The sequence below is a fragment of the Mustela erminea genome, chromosome 4 (assembly GCF_009829155.1).
Source record: "Mustela erminea isolate mMusErm1 chromosome 4, mMusErm1.Pri, whole genome shotgun sequence".
NCBI lineage: Eukaryota > Metazoa > Chordata > Mammalia > Carnivora > Mustelidae > Mustela > Mustela erminea.
In genome coordinates, this window is record NC_045617.1 from 31,328,671 (window position 1) to 31,352,607 (window position 23,937).

General features: G+C 36.1%; 1 long non-coding RNA gene and 1 pseudogene across 1 annotated transcript in view; both read right to left on the minus strand.

The window, feature by feature from the left end:
- The window catches only part of LOC116588194, a 55,110-nt gene that overhangs the window by 12,178 nt on the left and 18,995 nt on the right, over window positions 1-23,937 (minus strand). The gene's annotated exons all lie outside the window — the stretch shown is intronic.
- Window positions 311-393, minus strand: LOC116589488 (annotated as a pseudogene).

A 23,937-nucleotide genomic window follows, 5' to 3' on the forward strand; every position in this document is an offset into this window, starting at 1 on the left:
TATAATTATTTACTTCTGGCTTGTAGCTTGTATTTGTAAGGCTTTCTTATATAAAGGATTTCACATTTCCTTATATAGCTTCTCCTGAGCAAAGCATAAAGAGTTCAGAATTAGTAAAATATGTCCTAAATATGGCTAATAGTCGAACAGCACTATCACATTGGATTCTCAGAAATTGAGGCACTTGTATTATACCTGAAGTCTTAGAAATTACTGCTTTTCATGGGTTATGGTATCACAGAAGTCATGGAATCTTGGACTTGAAAGATAGTTTAGAGATTATCAGATGCTACAGATGAGAAAAATAACACCCAGAAAGATCATTATTTTTACACATTCAGAGACTCTTCTCTAGTAACAAACTATAGAAATGATCCCTGAAAGTATAGTTTTAAGATAGAGTTATTTTTAACACAGTCTAGTGTGTGTCGAGAGAGCCACTCTTAATGGGCAGCTAAAAATCAGTCCTGAGTTCTTTCCACCAAACTTTCCTTCCTTTGGGGACAGTGAGAAACAATTAATAAGAAAATTAAAGATGATACTTAATGACTATAACAAATTCCTGAGAGTTCAGTGAGTAAATCAAGATTGTGTAAGTATGTATTAAAAGCTACAGAATTGGGAAAAAAAAAAAATCTGATTCATCATAATTTGCTTGGGCTTCTATTCAAGATGGCAGAGATGAATTTTCCATTGATTTCCCAGAGTCTATACAATGAGCCCAAAGCAAAATATAGAAAGTAACAATATTTTCTTTTACCATCCCCAGTTTTTTCATTGACACTTTTCAATACCAAAAATTTAGTTCGTTCTACAGGTAGCCTCCTCCTTGCCTATTGCTTAGGAATAGCCCAGAGCTATGACTCCTTTATGACTTCACCCCAGGAAGGATAGTATTAAATTATTTCATTTGCCCTTTCAGCAATTAGCTCAAATATAGCAATGTCCATCCAAAAAACTATGCTAAATTGGTATCTTGATTTTTGGTGTTTGTATATTCATTATTTTAACAGATATCTGCATAAGAATTTACCCCTAGGATACTATGCTGGACTCCATTGGGGGGGGTGCGGAATTAATGCCTAAAACATTACCCAATCTCAAGAACTGAAAATCCAGTGTCTCCTGTTTCCTATAGATCAATTCTACCTACTTGGGTGATGAAAAAAAACGATCTCCAGTGAGTTCTCAATTCTAAAATACAATTCATGTTTAAAATGCACCATTAATTTAATAACCGCCTTTGGGAAATAAATATACAACATTAAATATTCACATTAATAGTAAGAATCATAGAAAAGAATCTAGATTAATTAAACACCTCACAAAATGTTTTACTTTTTTTCAGGCAAGGATTGAGAAAAAAATGTAAATAATTGTGAAATAAATTTTATTTCTATAACAACAAAATCACAAATACTTGCTACTTTAACAACTGAAAAACTTAACATGGCATCCTTAAAATAAAACTTTGAGTTTCTTGAGAATAAAATTTATCTTGGGCTCCATTACTCCTTACTGGGAATATAATCCTGGTAGATCTGCTCCTCGAGACTGCTTCAAAGGTATATCAGAAGCCTATTCAAAAGTGTAGAGTCACATCCAAATCAAAAGCAAAAAAAAAATTTCTAAAATGCATGATTTTTACTGAGAATACAATTGTTTTTCTAACACATATAATAAAATATGTTCTTCTTAATTTAACACAATATACTTGTTATTTCTGTGGGGAAAAAACATCCAAGGCAAGTATCTCTTTTATGAAAAGATTTAAGTAATAGTAGACACTTTTTAATAACAGCTCCCTAGGGATGCTTGGGTGGCTCAGTTGGTTAAGCTTCTGACTTCAGCTCAGTCATGATCCCCAGATCCTGGGACTGAGCCCTGCACTGGGCTCCCTGCTCAGCAGGAGGCCTGCTTTCTCCTTCTGCCTGCAGCTTCCCCTACTTGCGCTCTCCCTCACTCTCTCTCTGTGATAAATAGATGAATAAAATCTTAAAAAAAAAAAACTCTCTGAAATATCATATGTAGATTTATTCCTGTTAAGTAACAAAAATTCAACTGAGTAAATTTTTAAAATCTAATTGACATCATTAAAGGAGTCATGAATCCGGTAGTATCCCATCTAGCAAACAGAAGGGCTCTCAGAGGAGTTGTACAAAATGGAAGGTCCTTACAGAGGAGATGGGGCAAGAAAGTTCCTAACAAAAGAAAAGGATTCTCCCAGGCAAGACCACTTTCCCTTAGGGGTCAAGGCAAGAGGTCTGCCCCCAAAGATGATCTCATTTCCCTTTGGAGGATGGAGAGGGCCCATGCAGCAGACCTGTTGGCAGTGATCAAAAAATTCCTGACTGACTAAACTTATTTCCAGAAATAAGACATTAGCAATGAGGTCCTGTCCTCAGTTTTCAATATTGTGCAAAGCTCTGGAATTCCTAGTGTACAGTAGAGCTGGTTTCAGCTCCAGCATCCTCAATCACTGGATGTAAAAGACCTTGGTAAAACTATTAACCAAACTACTTAATTGTCGGAATCGGGAAAATTGGAGCCCAAAGAAGGGTAGACAAAGTCAAACAGCTTTTTCTTGTTAAAACAAGGGCACAATTCTGAAGCTCCCACCTCGGGCCTTTCCATGTTTCTCTCTGGGAGGTCTCGGACAGTAGGAGGCTATAAATTTCCTGCAAAGAAGTTTGGCTCACAAATGTAGTAAAATGCTAATGAATGCAGTGAGAGGCCCTGAAGTTTTTTGAGGAGAGCAGTATCACTATCAGATATTTGCTGGTGGAAATTACTGTCACTCGAGTAGAGGATGGGATGAATGCAGAGAGCCTAAAACTAGAAAAGCAGGCAGGAAATTATCACAATGGTCCAATGGGAGAAAAAGTTGCTGTCAACTGGACAATGACAATAGAAGTGTATGCTGAACTAACATGTGTTGAGTACAACAAATGTGCCAGATATTGAGCATAATCTTATCTAATCCTCATGTCAACCCTCAAAGCTACATACTGTTATTGTCATTACTGTCCCCATTTTATAGATGAGGAACTCAGAGCTTGAGGTAGCCAGCCTCAGATTACATAGCCGGCAAGGGGCACTCAGAATTCAAACCCAGATCTGATGCTCTCATCCATTCACTATTCCACTGCTTCTCAAAATGTATAACACAGGCCTATCGCTTGGGGATTCTGTTAAAATAGATTCCTTTTCTTGCCCAAGTTTTAACAAAGGATTTTTTCCAGATACATTAAAGTGTAATTGACAAATAGGGATACTATTTTTTAAGGTATACAACTTGAAGTTTTGATATATGTATCAATTGTGAAATGATACATCAAGTTAATTAACTTGATACAATCAAGTTAATTAACATTGATGATACAATCAAGTTAATTAACATTGACCATACCCATCACCTTGTTTGTTTATTTATTTGGTTATGAGAACACTTAAGATCTACCCACTTAGCAAACTTCAAGGATACAATACAATATTGTTAACTATAGCCAGCATATTCGACATTAGATCTCCAGAATTTACTCATGTTGTAGAGCTGACACTTCGTACTCTGACCAACATCTCCCCCATTCACCCCACCTCCTAGCCCTTAGCAACCACAATGTCACTCGTTGCTTCTACAAATATGACGATTTTAGATTCCACCTAAGTGATATCATGCAGTATTTATCCTTCTGTGTCTTGCTTATTTCAGTTGCCATAATGTCCTCCACGTTCAACCATGTAGTCATAAATGGCAGGATTTCCTTCTTTAAAAAGCTGAATAATATTCTTGTGTATATGTGTGCAAAGCCTGTGTCTGTGTGTCATCTGTGTGTATTACATTTTCTTTATCCACACATCTGCTGATGGACATTTAGGTTGTTTCCATATCTTGACTATTGGGAATAATGCTGCAAAAACATGGAAGTGCAGATACCTCTTCCAGATTTCATTTATTTTGGATATATACTCAGAAGTGTGATTGCTAAGATGTATGGCTGCTCTATTTTTAATTGTTTGAAGAATCACCATACCATTTTTCACAATGGCTATACCAATTTACATCTCACTAATGGTGTACAAAGGTTCCCCTTTTCTCCACATCCTTGACAACATTCATCTTTTGTCTTTGTGATAATAGCTATTCTAACAGATGTGAGGCAATAATTCCTTGTGGTTTCAATGTGCATTTCCCTGATGACTAGTGAAGTTGAGCAACTTTTCCTCTGCCTATTGGCCATTTGTATATCTTCTTTGGAGAGATACCTATTTAGGTCCTTCACCCACTTTGTAATCAAGTTTTTTTTTTCCTATTAAGCTGAGTTCCTTATATTTTTTTGGATATTAACCTCTTATAAGATTTATGGTTTGAAAATATTTCTCCCATTCTGTAAGTTGTTTCTTCATTCTGTTTGTTTCCTTCAGTAGCAGGAGCATTTTTCTTTGATACAATACCATTTGTCTATTTTTGCTTTGGTTACCTGTGCACTTAGTGTCATCTCCATAAAATCAATGCCAAGACCAATGTCAAAAGAGTTTTCCCTATCTTTTCCTCTTGTAGTTTTGTATCTCAGGTCTTACATTTAAGTCTTTAATCTATTTTGCGTTGATTTTGTATCAATTATCTCTTATTTCTACATGGTATGAGAGGAGTCCAATTTCCTTCTCCATGTGGATATCCAGTTTTTCCAACAGTATATATATTAAAGAGGTTATTCATTCTCCACTGTGTTTATGGCACACTTGTCAAAGATCAGTTGGCCATAAATGCATGTATTTGTATTTATTTCTGGGCTTTCTATCCTGTTTCATTGGTCTACATGTCTTTCTTTATGCAAGTACCATACTATTTTAATTACTGTGGTTTTTAAAATATAGTTTGAAATCAGGAAGTATGATGCCCTCCAGCTTTGTTCCTCTTGCTCAACATTGCCATGGCTATTTGGAGTCTTTTGTATTTCCATATGAATTCTAGAATTGTTTTTTTCTATTTCTAAAAAGAATGCCATTGGGATTTTGACAGTAATTTCACTGAATGGACATTTTGACAATATTATTTATAATCCATGTACAAAGGATATATTTCTATTTGTCTGTGTTTTCTTTAATATCCCTTATCAATATTTTATATTTTCAGTGGATAAGCTCTTCAGCCCTTTGGTTAAGTTTATTCCTATTTTATTCTTTTAGTTGTTATTGTGAATGAGATCATTTTCTTAATTTTCTTTTCAGATAGTTAGTCATTCCTGTATAGAAATGCCACTGATTTTTGTATATTGATTTTGTATCCTGCAACTTTATTAAATTTATTTATTAGTTCTAACAGTTTTTTGCTGTCTTCAGGATTTTCCACATATATGATCATGTCATCTGCAAATAGTGATAATTTGACTTCTTTCCAATTTAGTGTTTTTTATTTCTTTTTCTTGCCTAATTGCTCTGGCTAGGACTTTAAGAACTGTGTTGAACAAAAGCAGCAAGAGTGGGTATCCTTGGTTCTTGATAAATCTTAAAGGAAAAGGTTTAAATTATTCACCATTAAGTATGATGCTAGCTGCCAACCTTTCATACATGGACCTGATTGTGTTGTGGTAAGACCCTTCCAATCCTATCTTGTTGAAAATTTTTATCTTAAATGGATGTTGAATATCGTCAAATTTTTTTTGCATTAAGACATTCAATGTGGTTTTTATCTTTCAGTCTGTTAATGTAATATATCACATCAATCAGTTTACATATGTTGAACCATCCTAGCATCCCAGGGATAAATTCCACTGAATTGTAGTATATGACCTTTTTAATGTACTGTGGAATTCAGTTTATTAGCATTTTATTGAAGACTTTAGCATCTAAATTTATTAGAAATATTGGCCCATATTTTTCTTTTTTTAAGATTTTATTTATTTATTTATTTGACAGAGAATAAGCAGGGGAAGTGCCAGGCACAGGGAGAAGCAGGCTCCCCACTGAGCATGGAGCTTAATGTGGCACTCCATCTCACCACCCTGGGATGATGGCCTAAGCTGAAGGCAGATGGCTAACAACTGAGCCACCTAGGTGTCCCGGCCTTTAGCTTTTTTGTTGTATCTTTGGTATCTGGGGATACTAGCTTCATAAGATAGTTTGGAAGTGTTCTTTCCACTTATAAATTCGGAAGAGTTTAAGAAAGATTGATATTAATTCTTCTTTGACTGGTGCAATTCACCAGTAAGGCCACTTGGTTCTGGGCTTTTCTTTGTTTTATTGTTGTTATTGTTGCTTAACTGACTCAGTCTCTTTCCTCATTATTGGCCTATTCAGGCTTTCTATTTCTTCTTGATTCAATCTTGAAAGGTTGTATGTTTCTAAGAATTTACCTCTTTCTTTTAGATTATATAATTTTTTCACATAGGATTGTTCATCTTCATTGTTCTTATGGTTCTTTGTATTTTTGTGGTATCAGTTGTAATGTCTCCTCTTTCATTTCTAATTTTATTTGTCTTCTCTCTTTTTAAATGCAGATTCTGATTTAGCAGTTCTAGGTGCAATCTGAGATTCTGCATATCTAACAAGTTCCCAGTTGATGCCAATATTGCTGGTCCATAGACCAAACTTTGAGCTGCAACAAGTTATGCCTAATGGAAGTGTGAAGGAGGAGACAGACAGGAGAAACCTTCCAAAAAAATAAAGCTGGTTATGCAGACTGAAGAAGACTAGAGAAAGAAAATTTTTTTGAGATGTCTAGCCTATGAGAAATTACCAGTTGAAATAGTAACCCAAAAGGAAGACCAGTTGCAATTTGTATTAACTAAATAATTGCTGCCTGTTCTTAAACCAATTTTATTAATTTTATTATTTTTTAAAGATTTATGTATTTATCTGAGAGAGAATGAGAGGGTAGTGTCAATTACAACCACACAACAAGTGAGGCTGTGTCAATTCCAAATGAGAGCACATGAGCAGGGTAGGGGCAGATAGAAAGAATCTCTAGCAGATCCCCCCCCCCCCCACTGAGCATGGAGCTGGACATGGGGCTCGATCTTACAACCCTGAGATCATGACCTGAACCAAAATCAAGAGTTAGATGTTTAACTGACAGAGCCACCCAGGTGCCCATTAAATCAATTTTTTGAAGGGTTAAATGACACTCATAACAATAATAATAAAGATAAAAATAAATAAAAAGGACTGAACCTACTCTCTAACATTATCAAAATCAGGCTACCAGTAGTAGTTAACAATGCCGACACATAAACTTATTTATTCAACTCTATTGTTTATTAGCAACCCAGCCAAAACAATAATCTATGCTTACTTAAATCAGGATTGATGGTGACATAGAGAGGGATAATCCAGATATCAGGGATTATTTTCTTCATAAAAAAAGAGTATAGAGAAAGGGAAGGAGGGGAAACTATAGGCTAAAGTTAGTCAACCTATGTTTCCATATCTAAATTTGTATAACACTTTGAGCAAGTTCTTTAACTGTTCTAACCCTGTTCCCTGTCTATAAATTGAGGATGATGACATCACCCAATTCATACTTCTTTTGTGAGTTGTAAATACTTAAATCACTTTGAACACTGCTTATTGTAAATACTTGGTATTTTAGTATCATCATCACCCTCATCATCTTCATTATCATTACTTTAAAATACTCAACAAATTGAAAAATGTATGAACAACATTTTATAATCCCTCTGACTGAGAAGTAGAATTTTTCCCCCATCCCTTGAAGCTATGCTGACCTCGTGACTTCCTTTGACCAATCAATTATGGCAGAAGTGAGATTGTGTCAATTCCAAAGTATAGGCCTCAAGAGAGCTTGTAGCTTCTATCTGTGCCCTCTTAGAATCCTGCACTCAGACACCATGTAAAAAGCCAATGTAGCCTGCTAGAAGATGAGAGGCCATGAGGAGGAGAACTGAAGCACCCAACACCAACTCCCAGATGTGAGTGAGACCATCTTGGACCTGAGAGTTCAGCTGACTGTCCAGCATTCACAGTCATATGAGTGACCCAAATGAAAGCCACAGAGGAACCACCCAACCAATCCACAGGATCGTGAAAAATAATAAATAATTGTTGTTTTAGTCATAGCTTTTGGGGCAACTTGTTCCACAGCAATAAGTAACTGAAATAGCACCCATAAAAGTAAAATTAATAAAATGGCCCTTGGTGATTTAAAAAATTGTGATCTTCTGAAGTATTACAGTTATTATAAACGTTGATTCCTTTCTTTCTTCATTCTATAAAGATTTGCTGAGCACCTAGCAGTCTCCAGATAATATACTAACATATATATACATATATGTATATATATATATAACCATAATATATAAATTGATAAACAAAACATTTTCCTGCCCTTACAGAGTTTACGGTCCAGTTAGCATTACAAATGGAACGTGGAAATACATATATAATTATAAATTGTGGTAAGTACCTAGATAAGAGACTAGCAGAGACATACCTTAGTTGTACTGGACAGATTTTTTCAGTGTTTAGACATAGAGATGCTGTGAAATAAATTCTTTCCCATTGATTTTATTTTAAAAGAAATGGCTATTACATCAAACTCAAAACGTTTAAAGTATGAGGAAACTGTTGTTCCATCTCTTTTCTATTTAAAATAGTAGATATAAATAAACTATCTCCAGAGATGGAGAAAGCAGATGGATTTGAAAATTCAAGCTCACACTGAATATAATTAACTTGGAAAGGGAGAGAAGCTAATGACGCCTGAGATTATAGGTGCCCAGGAGACAGGCAAAGGGCTAACTTATTTTTAACACTACACTAGTCTCAGCAGTGAGGAAAATTCAAACTTGATTAAAGTCTCTGAGGAGGTGAAAAAGCAAATGAAGAGAGAAAAAAAAATGTGGCTATTGGAGAGTAATTAACATTTTGACCCAGTTGCCAGACTGAGTAGGTGTTCAGTGCTTATTAACAAAGCTGGGTTTCTTGGGTCATTGCAAATGAGAAGGTCTTGTGAAAGCACTCTGGGCATTGTTTACTATTTGATTCTGAAGAAGGTATACCTGGAAAGAAAAATGGGTTTAGGCAAAGCACTTCCTCAGCGGGAATGGAGGATTGTTTTCTGTTCCGAGGAGGCCTTATTTGCATTTCCAAATAGAACCCTCCGGGATATTAGATCAGGCAAAGGAGAAGATGACTCTTGGCCTTGAAGCTTGATAATGGTCAGGTCCCAGGTCACTGTGATTGAGACTTAAATAAAGCCTGGTCTACAAAGCCCTTCACAATCGAACCCCAAGGGCCATTCCCCTTTGCTCACCCTACAATTTGGTCAGTCCTGTACAAGGAATACGCATTCACAAACCCGAGTTTTTTTATGTGCCATTCCTGCTACCTAGAATACTCTTTTCTTCTCCACCTAAGAAGCTCCTGCCCTTCACCCCAGTATAATTGTTATTTCTTTACACTCTCACCCCCAAAGCAAGACAAATTAGTCATTTCCTTGTTGGTACATCCTACTCTGTGGCATCATCTGTTATAACAGCATTATGTACTTACCCACTACATTTGTAAGCTCCTCAAACCAAAACATATCTAACCCATCTAGGTATTGGTTATACTTAAGTATCTATCACATAACAAATGTCTGGATAACAATCAATTGATGGAATAAATAAATAAATAAGAAAAGGAGACAAAGAATACTTGAAGAGATGCTGGGGTGTCTGTGTGGTGTGTGTGTTTCTGTATCCATAGTCATATGTGGGCATGGAAAGATACATATCTAAATGTTAAACATATAGGAAGATTTCTCATATAAACTATGAAAAGACTTGTGATTGAAATATGTTACTAATCTCTTTAAACTTCTTTTCATTTTTTTTTGAATGTAGCAATAAAACACTGGTGTACCACTTGTGTATTAAAATGCTTGCAGACATTTTGCCTTAGTTAGGTTTTAGCTAGGATTTTCTAAAAGGCATCTGATTTGCACTTCTTAAGATTTATTGTGAAAAAATGTAAGTAAATGAGAAAAAGGATTTAATGTGGTTTCAAATGCCTTACTGTGAAGCTATGAGAACAATATTTGATAAATGTTGCAAGTGCTTAACTTAAAGCTCAGACCTCTCTAAACCAATTTCTAAACTTCAAAACCGCCTAGTACATTTAAGAACATTTGAAAGTTCAAAGTATAACCTTTTCAAAATTACATAGTAACATCAGATATCAAGCAGAAAATACTCAATTCTGTCTTCTTTTCCAATGAATCAAAATCCCATAAATGTTATCAAGCAAATAACTACATGTTCTAAAGATGGCTGGTCCTACCAAGTGTCTTCTCTACATGAATATTCTTTCTTGCCTCCATAGATTTATTATAACTTGACAGGCATTTGAATATATTCTTGCTGTCAAGATCTGCTTTTAAATAATGCTTTTTTTCTTCTCTGAATTTAGAAAAAATATAAAACTGCTCACTATAGAGAATTTGAAAAGCAAATAAGTAATTTTCTTTAAAAGAAAATAAAAATCATCCTAAATTCAGCAGCCCAAGATAATTATTGCTAATATTTTATTATAATAAATATTTCATTAGAAAAATAATATAGAGGGGCACCTGGGGGCTCAATTGGTTAAGCATCCAACTCTTGATTTCTGCTCAGGTCATGATCTCAGTGCTGTGAGATTGAGCCCAGTACAAGGCTCTGCACTTAACCCAGCATCTGCTTGAGATTTTCTCTCCCACCCCCCCCACCATGAAGTTTTATAGAATATAAGTGAGGTTCAGTGGAGTGAGGTCTGGAGCCGTTGACCAAGAAAGAATTCTTGAGACATCTTGGGGCAAAATGGTGGTTTATTAAAGCACAGGGACAGGACCCGTGGGCAGAAAGAGCTGCTGCCCCTGGGTTGTGAGGGGTGGCAGGTTCTGTAGATGGGGTTGGGGTGGTAAGGAAAAGGGAGGTTTCAATAGAACTTTCATATGCTAAAGAGGACCTACAAGATATCAAGACATGGAGGCCATTTTTCCCTCTAGCAAGATATTAACATTAAGATAGGTGGGAGATGCCTAAAGAATGTCGCATATGTCCCAGGCAGGAGTCGGGGTGGGGGAAGGTTGCAGGGTGTCAGCTTTTGCTTTGTCCTCAGCCAGCCTTCTGTTCCCACATCACCTCCCCCACTGCACTTTCTCTCTAAAGTAAATAAATAAATCTTAAAAAAAAAAAAAAAAGAATATAGATAGAAAACTTAGAAATATAAAATCAAAAAATAGAATGAAAATCACAGTGTTTTCTAGAGTAGTTTTTCCTAAGTATATGTTATTTTAACACATATTGGACCATGGTGTATATTTTTAAATAGAATTTAGGTTACTCCTAGGATTTGGTTTGGTTTTTTAGTTATAACTAATTTTAGTTATAACTATAACTATTACTTATAACTATAACTTAACTATATCTTTAGTTAACTATAATTTTAGTTATAACTATAACTATTACTTATAACTATAACTTAACTCTAACTATAACTATTTTTTAGTTATAACTAATACTGCAGTAGAATTTGTGTGTAGGTATTTGAATTTTTAACTACTTTTTGAGAACAGATATATAGAATAGAAATAAATAGATCAAGGAGTACCCAGTTTTTAAAACTCTGAATACATGTTGACAAAATACTCTCCAAAAAGTTATCACTATGGAACTTCGTACTTGCAATAGATAAGAGCATCTATTTCCTATCTCTTCAATAATATTCAGTATTTTTTTTGTCTCTGCTATTATGACAGGCCAATGTTGTTTCTCAATAATTTTGCCATTTCTTTATTATGAAGTGAAGTTGGGCATTTTTCACATGTTAATTTGTCATTTGTATTTCATTTACTGCGAATTAAGCCCCTTGAGGACAAGGGTGTTTTTCTCCCACACTGTAATGACTCAAAAACTACTGTTAAAAGAATCATATTTTCACATACTCTGACCATTTGTTACATTGGTATTTAGTGTTTTTCTTTTTGATTCTAAAAGCAACTTATATTCTAGGTATTTGTTGCAATTATTTTCCCATAATTTCTCATTTTGCTTTTACTCTTGTTTATAGTTTTCTTTGATGAACAGTCTTTCACTTTATATAGTCATCCATTCACCTTTTTACTTTGAATTTCTTCTATTGGTTTTAGGGCTTTATGAACCCTTCTTCAATTCTGAGATGATTTTTACTGTAAATATAACTCATAGTAATTGTTGGGTGGAAGAGGGTATTTATTCCTTCTGTCAAGGTATTTAATTTTCAGAAAAGGAATCAGGGTCCCGTGAAAATAACTTGAGTAATTGGTGTGTTCTGGCAATCCCTAAGAAGTGAAAATATGAGACTTCAGAAAGTTTTTATTTTCCTTACAAGTATTCTTAATCTGGGGTGAGTCCTCTGAGTCTATCAAGTTCAATGTGCACTTTTCTAGATAGAGTCTGGAAAGACCTATGATTACAAAATTGTTAAGAATCATGAGATGTTCTTCAAGGATTTTCACATTTGACACTATCTGGATTCCCCAGTCTCTAAACTTTAAAAACTTTTCTTCAAATCCAGAGTTTGACATCCCACAAAGAAGAAATGGCTGAAGAATAGTGATTGGTGTTTTTAAGTTAAAGAATAAATCTAGCACAAGCTTTTCTAAAGATGCTGTCATGCTGAACACAAACTTAACCACTGATAACTTAGAACACTGGGTGCCAGGCTTACATGGGTACCAACCCATGTGTATGTCATTGAAAATTCAATAGATCCTAAGGTCTAGAATGTCAATCTTTTCACATAATTTAAACTCATATAAGCTCCCAATTGGATATGACTATTTAAGCCCACAAGCCTTAAAATCCTACATCACCATCCTCTCCAAAATACCTCCAACAGCAGTCACCAAATCAATGATTAAAGATTTCTAGGGATAAGAAACTCTTTGCTTCTTAAGACAGTTCACTGCAGAATTTCTCCCTCCAGCCCTTATTTCATGAAGATCTAAGTTTTCCATTTATCTTTCTGAAACAGTGGAGCCCAGGTAATCAGGCACACCTGCAGGAAATCTGCTGAAACAACTTTTCAGCCTTCTTAAATGGATGAGCTGAGACATAATCAAAACAGCATGTCACTGCTTTGTACAGATTTCTTGCTGAAACAGTGTGAGATTTTGAATACAGAGTGCTCCCTAAAAATGAAGGCAGCATTTACTTTTTAAAAAGTACATAGTAATTCTCCTAATTTGGGGAAACAGAGAAGGTAGTTAGTTTCCATGTAGACAATCATTAGAGTATAATGTCAGCCTACTTCCACAAAACTGGCCAATCATTTTGACAAAGCTAAGCATATGAGCAGAGATATTGTCAGTTTTGACTTGGAAAAATGTTCCAATGTCAGCATCGACAAATGTCTCTGGGGATTTCCAACCTGCCATCTAGATTCTTGTAACAATGGGAAGGGGGTGTAGAACTGAGTGTGTGGTTGTCTTCTAGGGAAAAAAATGTGCATATGGATGCAAAAACACATGTGAGATAACTTCAATATGTATAAATACTTACTTTTTTAAATAATCTTATTATTCATCAAAAATAGCACGTGGACTAGATATGGGAATTAGCCTGCTAATTTATACATCACTCACAGCAATAAAGAAAGTTCAATTAGAAACCCATGGAGAAGACAGAACTCAATTAGGATGAACTCAAAGGTAACGTGTTATAAACTCTTATCACTACCTCTAGATCCCTAAAGAAAAGAATTCTACTTTTTTGAGACTCGTGCTCTGTTTTAAATAATTACTATAAAGGGTTTTTGGCATATGGCTTTTTTATTGCTTATCTGTTTATATAAAATACTACTAATAGTGTTTTTCAAGGCACAGGTCACAACCAGAGAGCCATGAGACCGAGTTAGTGGCTCTCAACCAGCTGTTTTTCCTCTCCCCTGAATTAAAAGAACATAAAGAGTTTGTGTATATGTGTGTATGTTGTGTGTCCACATACATGCAATAGTATAAACTGTATTTCTTATTCTAGGTCAAAATCAAGTATATTTGAAAGACATTCTTTTATAGATTAGAGAATAGATAGAGATCAATAAATGATAGATTCCCATTTGTTTAAGAAAAATATTATGTCCCTATCACCAAAATCATAATATTTTTTAAAGTTTTTTTCTACCATATGCTACCAAAGAATTTTTTTTTTAAGATTATTTATTTATTTATTTGACAGAGACAGAGACCACAAGTAGGCAGAGAGGCGAAGGAAAGCAGGCTCCCCGCTGAGCAGAGAACCCAATGCAGGGCCCGATCCCAGGACCCTGAGATCATGACCTGAGCCCAAGGCAGAGACTTTAACCCATTGAGCCACCCAGGCACCCCCAAAGAAATGTTTTTAAATTACTTCATTCATCTTCACAACTCTCCTGTGTGGAAAAAATTGGACTTAATTAAATGGTGCTGTCAACTTCACTTTAAAGGAATGGATTTCTATAGATAGTAGCTGCCAATTTTTATTTGCCAAACCAAAGATTTTTCAAGAACACAGAATAAGATTTCTGAATTGTCACTAAGCATGAAATGTCAATGGTAATTTATTTCTGATGACAACAATTTAGACCAGGTCAAAATACAGACTCAGGAAACTTAAAATTCCACATATACAGCATGCCTTCTCAACTTCTCTCAATAGCCAAGTAACCACTTATCTAGAAATGGACTACCTAAAGTGTGAATTATTCATGTAAAACTCTCACAGATAAAACAAGGGCATGCACATATATTCTCTATAGCCATGTTTGTCTTGCCTTTTTGTCTTAGACACAAGGTGCCAAATGCTTGCCTAAAGCACAGCTGGGAATCTAAGCCCCTAGATCACCATCCCAGACTTGCCTGACTGAGTCTCTGATGTTAGCCAACTGTTGGGGACTGCCTCCGGCCGGGAAAGTCCCCACCATTACAAGAAGGTGCTTGGCTCACTGCTAGCAAAGTATGCTGCAAGTATACAATGAACTTTCTGGTGAAGCCCGCCTAAAGGAGGACATAGTTATTGGCTGTATCAAATTTAATCAGCATAGTAACAGGACTCTCATTGGCTCTCCCCATTGCTTGACCCCTTATTGGTCACCCTGCTGTATATAAGCTAAGGAAGTTGATTAAATAAACGGAAATGAAGCATTAACACCATACCAGGCTCATTGTCGTCCTTGCGGGCCAAGGGCGACAGCCAACTGTGCTCCCCACTCTACCGCTGCCTGTCCGTCCCTAGTAAAGAGATTTCTGCCAAACCCTGCAACCCCCTTCTTGATTATCTTCTTTGTTCATATCACACCATTTCTCAACAATAAATTCCTATGCACCATGGCCATACATTTAATTTGGAGTCTCATGGTAAATTACAAACTTCACAGACTAACCTGTGAGATACATCAACTACAGTAAACTTCATCTTGTACATTGGCCCCAGTGTAGCTGGAATTTTTCCTCAGATCATTCAGCCACTCAGACAATTCCTGAGAGACTTAGTAGGGGGGAAAATATTGTGATCATTTACTGGAAGGTGGTATGCTTAGCGAACAATTAAACACACTCAACATTTTTCTATTTTTCCTTCAATTGCAATAGACCTTCAAAGTTACATCCAACCCCACTAAGTATACAAAAGAAAGAGCTCTTAATTGGGAATCATGAGTCTAAGACACTTCCTATTTTCTCTAATGATAAACCCTAAGTCCTGTTCCTCCACCATTGAAAGGATGCAAAACACCCTAATCACCCTATTGAACCAAAGTAGAGCCAAGCAAAAGTAAGGAGAAGACTGACACATTATGAAGGACATATACTGGGGAAAGATTGAACTTAGAAGAGTTGGTAAGAAGTGACTGATTAAGGGAAGGGCATAAAGAAAATTCTAAATGTCAATGACTACATTTTAAGCCTTATATCTTGGATTATCTTTCGAAAAATACTAAGCTCTAGTGGTTATCTTGTCATACAATGCAAACTATTCCTAAACTAGTATTCAGTAATTCACTGGTTGTAATAAAAATACATTTCAAATAACTAAGAGAGGTAGAATGAAGTGCTCAAATAGACATTTTTATTTAATTAATTACTCCGTTCTGTCAAAGAGCTGGTCAGTTTAGTGAAGGGGAAAATAGACAAATAGCTATGCGGCTTAACTGCTTAATCAAACCAGTTTCAATGGTTGATTCCTGCATTCTACACAGATCCAGCTCCCAGTCACCTGCCCCCCCCGCAAAAGAAGAAAACAAGGATTCAATTTCATAGCATTTGTTTCTATGTCAATATATTAGGTTCAATTCTACCATGAATGTTCAGTTCTACCATGAGATGGCCTATATGTGGCATTCTGCCCATTTTTCAGGACCAGTACATAGGATAAAACAGAAAAAGGATAGTCCAAGAAGGAAGGATTTCCAGAAAACAAGGGCAAGAGGCAGAAGGGCCCAGCAGAAAGAACTGCCCTTCAGGTGTGTGGACTTCAAGGATAGGATGGTCTCCAAAAATGCCAGAGTTCCTTCTTTCCTAAACACTTGCAGCAGATAAATAACGAGGGCTAATTCATAACCCAGTAAGTGATGCTTTGAATTATAAAGAGAAACTCCAAGAAAAGTTTTGATTTCAGGCATGTGAGAGGGCTTGCATTTTATAACTGAAGTAAATATAACTGGTGAAATAGAACATCCATCCTGATTATAGCATCAAAATAAATTAATTCCCCAAGTTCTTGAGGTGGGCTACAATGTCCTTGATTCAACAAATTTCTGTAAAAATGTATTATGTCCCGGTCATCACTGAGTCTACCTCCTTCAATACTTCTCATTTACAAGAAATTACAGAGCCATCATTTCCCAGTCCATCTTCAGAGTCTTCTTCTATCCCCCTCTGCACACCTTTCTCACCCCTGGATTTCTGGCTACTCAATGAAAACATCTCACCTCTTCTTATCTCCTAGTATAGTAAGAACTTCTAGAAGCAAGAGCAGGGATCCAACAGCAGCAGCGGCCGTGGCAGCACCAGGGGTGGCAGCTGATGTCTGGGTAACATATTCTTTTCTGATTTGCTCCTCCATCCAACAAATTATCAATCAGCTCCCTGCATTGATCCCTCTCGGCTTGAAATACCTAGTGCTTTCTATTTTCCTGACTGAATCCTGACTAACAGAGACTATCTTTATCTTCATTACCCATGTTTCTCCACTTCTTCCTTATATTTTAGTAATTTACAAATAAATATTACAAATGAAATGCTGTAAATGTATTTATAAATATTTTACTTTTTACAGGTAAAGAAACTTTAACCAAATAAATTATTCCTGAGTTTTAGAACTCTCAGATAGCTACACAAGAAGATTTAACCAATAGGCCTAAAAATTGACTGGAGTCTGTTTTGCTCTTCTGATGATAGAGTAGCCACTTAACAAAATAAGACCTTTATTTTTACCAGCCCAATATCGTCTAAAGAACCTACAAAGAGACCAGCTGGCAGAAGGAGGTAAGAGTGTTTGAAGATTAACTCTTCTGAATCAATTTAGAACAAAGTGTGGCAAAAAACAGACCATGTAAGTGAACATTAAATGAAATATGGTATTAAATTACCTCTGAGACACATGTGGGTCCTGAAACTATTGAAACCAAGTCTAAATGTGTTTGGAGTTGAGCACAAAATGCTCAATTTGGTAAATATAATACAAAAAAGATTCTTTTAATTTCGATAAAATGAAAATACTACCTTCTCCAGAGGTATTTTTTTAATCTACTCTGATTTAAACTAGGAATTAATAATATTATTGCCTGAGCAATCAGAGATTTTGCTAAGAGTCTTGAGAATCCAGTAATGTCTTTTTTTGAACTGTTTGATATAGTTGGAAGCCATCAGTTAAAGCAGAACCATGTGACAGAACCATGGTCTCTTTCTCTGTAAGTGAGTGAGTTTGTTCTACTCAGTTTTGTGCCATTGGGCTGCTCTCAAACCCCAAACAGCTACCCTTTGAATATATTCTGTGGTCCTAAGAAAATGAAAGAATCAAGGAATTTTAGAACTCCATCAGACCTCAGAAATTTTAGAACTCCATCAGACCTCAGAAAACTTTTCAAGATATCACAACATTTATACAAAGGTTTCTCCAAAGACTTATCCACATTGATGAGTTGAGCAGTCAGCATAAGACCTTGAGCCCCTATACAGGTCATTTTGCCTCTAGTGCACGGACAGAGATCTTAGGAATGGGTCACCATGTGCAGAAAACTCAGAGCAAATTTTGCTTAAAGTCAGTGAATCAATCACACATTCATTCACCCTTCCTAGGTCTTCAGAATCTATTCCACTCCAAAAACAAATTCTGAGTTGTGGCTAAAAACCAGTCTGTAAGAAGCTGTTCTATTTGTGAATTTGTTTTCAAGGGAAATATATGCCTTCAGCTATCTGTCTATTAAGAAAATTTCCACAGAGCTTTTATCCAGGTTAAGTTATCAAAGCTAAACCACAGTAAAGCAGCTAATTCTATAGTAAATCAATAAATGCCCAAGTTGGTAAACTGATATAGCTTATAACCTTAAGTGAACACAATTTTATATAGCAATGTTCTTGTAAATGTCACTTCTTACAACAAACATTCTAGTCTCAAGGTTATGTGTGTACATTTTGGAGAACTATTTAAATTTTTTCTTTGTTGTAAGAAAAGTCTTTCCCCTGACTAGCAAAGAGTCTTAGAATTATAACTTCACAGTGATAGGATACAAGTAAATATTTATCAAATATTTTTTAGTGACAGGTATTCAAATACTAATATTTTTGTTATCTAACAATAAATAATGGCTACGTGCATGCTTGTCCTTCCAAAGCACCTATGTCCATAGTCCCCCTTTTTCCAAGGTTCTTAATTTATAGCCATTAGCCAAGGATAGTAATTTCTGCTCTTTATGTTTTTGATTAAGCTGAGGTTAAGTATGCAAGGCTGATAATTTAATGTTTCCACAACCTCTCTTTTCATTTTCACTTTTCTAGATCATCACCACAAGATGTGGACATAGGAAGGAGGCAGTAGCAATAAACTCCTTCAGGCATCTCTCCACTCACCTGCTCCAGGAAAAAATCCACTCTCTCACTGAAGTCAGGTTAATCCTCAAAAACCACATCACACCCCCACTCACCTCCCTTGTCATTTTACTTGCCCAAATCCTGTGTTTCCCTCCAGGATGAATCAATGAAGTCTGTCCTTATTCCTCAATGATAACTCCTTCCACTGACTTTTCCTGACATACAATGTCTTTACTGCTTGCATGGCTTTTGTACCGTATTTTAAATTGTTAGTCATCATCATTTCCATTCATATTCCCAGATCATTATTTTATATTTTGATACCTTGTGTAGTAACCTGCTTATGGTAGGCCATTAATCAACTACTTGCTGATTTTGGCAGTCAGTTGGTAAAAAATAGGAGGTCAGACTGATTGTTGTAAACCTTAGCTCTACCCATTTGAGTCACAGTTCTCCTCAACATAAAAGTAATAAGACTACTCTGATGGTTGTTGTAAAAAAAAAAAAAATTGAGAAATACCAAAGTGGTATTTACTAGAATAGTAGCTGACCTTTTTTAGTGCTCAACAGCAGTAGTTTTAGTAATGAACAAAAGCCTGCGTAGCATTATTAATAACCATATAGTTTTGAGCAGCGCTATCAATTAGTCATTACCAATAACAAACCAGAGCTTGAATCTCTTTAATTCTATTCCCACTATCCAATACTTCCATTGTTACCAAAACAAAATGTTGAACTTTTCAAGCTTGTTCAAACAGTATCTGTGTTTATGCACTTTATCTATGGAATCTATAAAGCAAGTATTTTTAATATTTTTATTTACCATACTATGTATGTTTGATTTTCCCTTACATTTATCATAAGCTTACTTTATTTTTGTGCAGCGAAGTAACAGGTGATTATAGCTTGACAACTGTTTTCTACCTTTGATATGCCAAGTTGTAGTAGGGTCATTTTTTTAATCTTAGTCTTCCCACCTACATGACATTTCACTAAGGTGCAGAGAAAACCATCGATTTTTCATGATGGAATTTTATTTTCCCTTCAAAAGTTGGCAGATTAAGTGATCTATTGTCAATGACCTTTATAAATGAAAAATATAAATTAGAACAACTTTGGAATCTTTTCATCCAGAAAAATGGCAAACAGACCTTATGACAACTGAGGCATTCAAAAACAAGTTGGTCTATCAGCAGAAGACTCCATTTCCCTATCCCAAGAAAGTTTCCAGTAGGGACAAAAACACATTCAAAGGCAGTTCTACTCATCGTGTTCTAAACATCTCAAACCAGTCCGTAGGACCATGGAAATATTAGCAAAACCACTGGCTCACATGCATAATATAACCGTAGCCCTATCCATCTCCTTGACTGCATTCAAGATATTCACAGCATTCACATCTCTCCCTCAGGATATCCTCCCTGACCTCACTTCCACCTCTTAACACTCATCCTGTATTAGCCCATCATTTGGCCTCTAATCTTCCCCAATCTGATAGCTCTGCATTTAGTTACAGAGCATCAGGCTATGCATTGTATTTCAAAGCTCCCAAGATTTCCCAGTCAAAAGTATCACTTGGGTAATAGATAATTAAATAGTAGATAGAGATAAAGAGATGATAGATTATAGATAATAGAAAGATAGGTATGTAGGTAGGTAGATAGATATTCACAGAACCCTTTTCTGAAGATTCTGGCTTAGAAGTTCTGGGGCTATCCCTGGGATTCCTGCTTTTAACCAGACCATACTAATACTTACCGCATGCCTGATTGGACGGCATCATCTTAGTTCAGAAATCCCACCCTCATAGACTATGGGCTATAGCCCACTAAGTGCTTTTCGAAAGTTTGAATTGTATGTCTTTAAGTGAAACACTCACCAATTCCCTCAGAGTCCACCCCTTGCTAGTATCATACCTTGGATTGTCTGTCATGTCTGTCATCTGAAGACATCTGAGTTTGTGAATTCTGCTTTAGTTACTATCTACCTTCATGTCTCCTCTTTCACACAAAACTTTAATTCATTAAGAATAAGTAGAAGAGGGGAGCCTGGGTGGCTTAGTGGGTTAAGCCTCTGCCTTCGGCTCAGATCATGATCCCAGAGTCCTGGGATCGAGCCCCATATTGGGCTCTCTGCTCAGCAGGGAGCCTGCTTCCCACCCCCTCTCTCTGCCTGCCTCTCTGCCTACTTGTGATCTCTGTCAAATAAATAAATAAAATCTTTAAAAAAAAATAAGTAGAATATAATCATCAGGGAAATGCAAATCAAAACCACAATGAGATATTGCCTCGCACCTGTTAGAACGCAGATCATCGAAAAGATGAGAAATAACAAGTGTTGGTGAGGATGTGGAGAAAAGGGAACTTTCATGCACTGTTGGTGGGAATGTAAATTGGTGCAAACTCTATGGAAAACAGTATGAAAGTTCCTCAAAAAATTAAAAATAGAAATATCTCATAATCCAGTAATTCCACTAGTGAGTATTTAGTCAAAAAACCAAAACTACTAATTCAAAATGATATATGCACCCCTGTGTTTACTGCAGCATTATTTACAATAGTGAAGATGTGGAAGCAACCTATGTCCATCAATAGATGAATGAATACAGATGTGAGATAGGGGCGCCTGGGCGGCTCAGTGGGTTAAAGCCTCTGCCTTCAGCTCAGGTCATGATCTCAGGATCCTGGGATCGAGCCCCGCATTAGGCTGTCTGCTCAGCAGGAAAAGACCCTTCCTCTTTTTCTGTGGGTTTCTCTGCCTACTTGTGATCTCTGTCTGTCAAATAAATAAATAAAATCTTAAAAAAAAAAAACAAAAAGAAGATGTGAGATACACATGTACACACACACACACACGAATATTACTCAGCCATAAAAAGGAATGAGATTTTTGTCATTTGCAACAATATGGATGGGTCTGAGGGTATTATGCTAAGCAAAGTAACTCAGACAAAAACAGACACCATATGATTTCACTTATATATAGATTCTAAAACATAAAACAAATAAACAGAAAAAGACCAATAAATACAGAGAACAAACTGGTGGTTGCCAGAAGGAGGATGGTGGGTAAAATAGTTGAAATGGAGTGGAAATTATAGACTTCCGGTTATGGAATAAATAAGTCATGGGGATGAAAGGCCCAGCATAGGAATACAGTTAATGGCATTGTAATAGGGTTGTACGGTGACAGACAGCAGCTACACTTGTGGTGAGCACAGCACAATATGTGCAGTTGTCCAGTCACTATACTGTACACCTGAAAATAGTGTGACATTGAGTGTCAACTATACTTCGGTTTAAAAAATAAATTTAAAAAGCCATTAAAAGGCCCATTTTTAGGTATTATTATTAACACAAAGTATATTATTCTGATTTACTTTCTCATGTTATTTAAAAGTATAAACTGAAAGTTATCCATTCAAGTTTCAAGTGCATCTTGTATATATGGTTATAATAAATTTGTAATCATATGCTCTTAGTAGGGTTTAAGTGTTTGTTTTATACCTTATGCTATTAAAAATTAGGGATAAAAAAGATTAAGTAGAATAGATAAAATAGAATCTTCTCTTTTTGCAATACATTTAGCATTCAAGGAGGGTTTTTTTGTTTTGTTTTTTGCTTTGTTTTGATTTATTTTGCTTTTTGTTTTTTTTTAAAGAGTGGCCCTCTCTAATATATTCACTGACATTCACTTCAACACCAAAAGCAAGCTGACAGGCACAAGATCCTGATTTCACCTTGACTCAGGTTTAGAGTAGCTGAGTTTATATCTGCAATATTAAATCTCTCTGGCCTGAACTATCAGACATTGTTCTCCGAAGCAAAGAAGAAGACCTAGCAGGTATGCTGAAGCCCTTAGCATCCTGCTGAGACAACGTCCCCTCTGCACTCATTTGGAGTATTTACTTTGGGGAAAAGTGCCATCCACTATTCTCTATGCTAGTCAAGAGACTGGGTAATCCCCTTACCCTGCATAAAGCTCAGAGGATTGACGCCAGTGTTAGACACAGCCATTTCTCCAACAAGAGAGAGGATCAGGTTCACTTTTTTTTATTTTTTTAAACTCACCTTAACAGTGCTATTTTATAGGGTTCGGAAAATAAAGAAAAGAAAGGGAAAAAGGAAGAGGAGGAAGAAGCATGGAGAAGGGGAAATGTGCTTCAGGAGAATATTTTAAGGTTGGAATATATATTCCTTTCAGCTTGAGAGAATTTAGTTAATCAGGGGAAATTTGCCAGTTGAGAATAAATGGCTTCTAATGAGAATCACAATTTCTCCTTTCCCAGAACTCTCCAAGAGAAATGCCAAGAGACCTGGGTTCTGGATGTTTCAGACTTCCTAAAATAGCAGAAGAATGGGGGGGAAGTGTCCTGAGTACTTTCAGCAAAGATGTTCTGAGTGCTTATTGTGTGGCAAGGACAATTCTAACCACGGGGATGCAAAGATACATAACTCACTGCCCTTAAAGTCAAAACAGACCAGTAAAAATTAATCAGTCAATCAGTGCTACATACTGGAAATAAGTGCAAGGTGATTTGGGGCATAGAAGATAAATTCTGCCTTTACCTAAGGGTAAGAGCAGGAAAGCCATCAGCAAAACAAAACAAGTGCAAACACTTGCGTTAGTCTTGATAGCTGAGTAAAAGCTCACCAGGTATATAAAATAGGGCAAGACATTCCAGGCAGAGGGTATTTCCTGCCCATGGAAGTTTTGGAAAGTATTTTGTGTCAGATTTACTGGGCTATGGACCAGAAAAGTTAGAGAGAGCTCAGAGAGATGCTGGACCAATAGGCAGATGTTGGGATGTTGGGCGATACAAAGCTCAGAGGCTAGGCCATCACACTTAACAGGATAGTCTTTCCCAGATACATCTGATTGGCAAGAGATACATACGTTCAAGCATC